The following is a 1,275-nucleotide window of genomic DNA, read 5'->3' as shown; positions in this document are numbered from 1 at the left end:
TCCTCTTAAGCATCTTAAGGAGTTCCATATTGTTTGTTCCACCATGAAGCCCCCTGATGTCCAGGAAGATCATATCTTTCTAAAGGCTTTTCCTCATTCTCTAGAGGGAGTGGCAAAAGATTAGCTATACTACCTTACTCCCAGGTCTATTTTCAGCTGGGATGACCTTAAGAGGGTGTTCTTGGAGAAATTCTTCCCTTCATCTAGGACCACTGCCATCAGAAAAGACATTTCAGGCATCAGGCAACTTAGTGGAGAAAGCTTGTATGAGTACTGGGAAAGATTCAAGAAATTGTGTGCAAGCTGCCCTCACCACCAGATTTCTGAGCAACTCCTTCTTCAATATTTCTATGAGGGACTTAGCAACATCGAGAGGAGTATGATTGATGCTGCCAATGGTGGAGCTCTTGGTGATATGACCCCTACTGAAGCTAGGAATTTGATTGAGAAGATGGCTTCCAACTCCCAACAATTCAGTGCAAGAAATGATGTTATTGTTCTGAGAGGAGTCCATGAGGTGGCCACGAATTCATCTTCATCTACTAAAAATAAAAAGCTTGAAGGAAAACTTGATGCCTTGGTCAACCTAGTAACCCAGCTTGCCATGAATCAGAAATCTACACCTGTTGCAAGAGTCTGTGGTCTATGCTCCTCTGTTGACCACCACACAGACCTTTGCCCTTTTGTGCTACAATCTGAAGCAATTGAACAACCAGAAGCTTATGCTGCAAACATCTACAATAGATCTCCTCAACCTCAACAGCAAAATCAGCCACAACAGAACAATTATGACCTCTCCAGCAGCAGGTACAATCCCGGGTGGAGGAATCATCCCAACCTTAGATGGTCGAGTCCTTCACAACAACAGCAACAACAACAGCCTTATTTTCAGAATGTTGTTGGCCCAAGCAGACCATACGTTCCTCCACCAATCCAGCAGCAACAACAACAACAACAACAACAACAATAGCCCCAGAAACAACAAACAGTTGAGGCCACTCCACAACCTTCCCTTGAAGAACTTGTGAGGCAAATGACTATGCAAAACATGTAGTTTCAACAAGAGACCAGAGCCTCCATTCAGAGCTTAACTAATCAAATGGGACAATTGGCTACACAGTTAAATCAACAACAGTCCCAGAATTCTGATAGATTACCTTCTCAATCTGTCCATAATCCCAAAAATGTGAGTGCCATTACATTGAGGTCGGGAAAGCAGAGTCAAGGACCTCAACCAGTAGCATCTTCCTCATCCGCAAATGAACCCTCCCAACC

The 1,275-nt window shown here is 43.8% G+C and overlaps 1 non-coding gene across 1 annotated transcript; it reads right to left on the bottom strand.

The window, feature by feature from the left end:
- Positions 1–214: 214 nt before the first annotated feature.
- On the bottom strand, positions 215–321 carry LOC113000883 (small nucleolar RNA R71). Its single transcript, XR_003266203.1, has one exon. It is a non-coding gene; the product is annotated as a small nucleolar RNA R71 (small nucleolar RNA).
- Between the last annotated feature and the right edge of the window lie 954 nt (positions 322–1,275).

The sequence above is a fragment of the Glycine max genome, chromosome 20 (genome assembly GCF_000004515.6).
Source record: "Glycine max cultivar Williams 82 chromosome 20, Glycine_max_v4.0, whole genome shotgun sequence".
NCBI classification, from domain to species: domain Eukaryota; kingdom Viridiplantae; phylum Streptophyta; class Magnoliopsida; order Fabales; family Fabaceae; genus Glycine; species Glycine max.
This window is presented reverse-complemented; position numbering and strand designations above follow the sequence as displayed.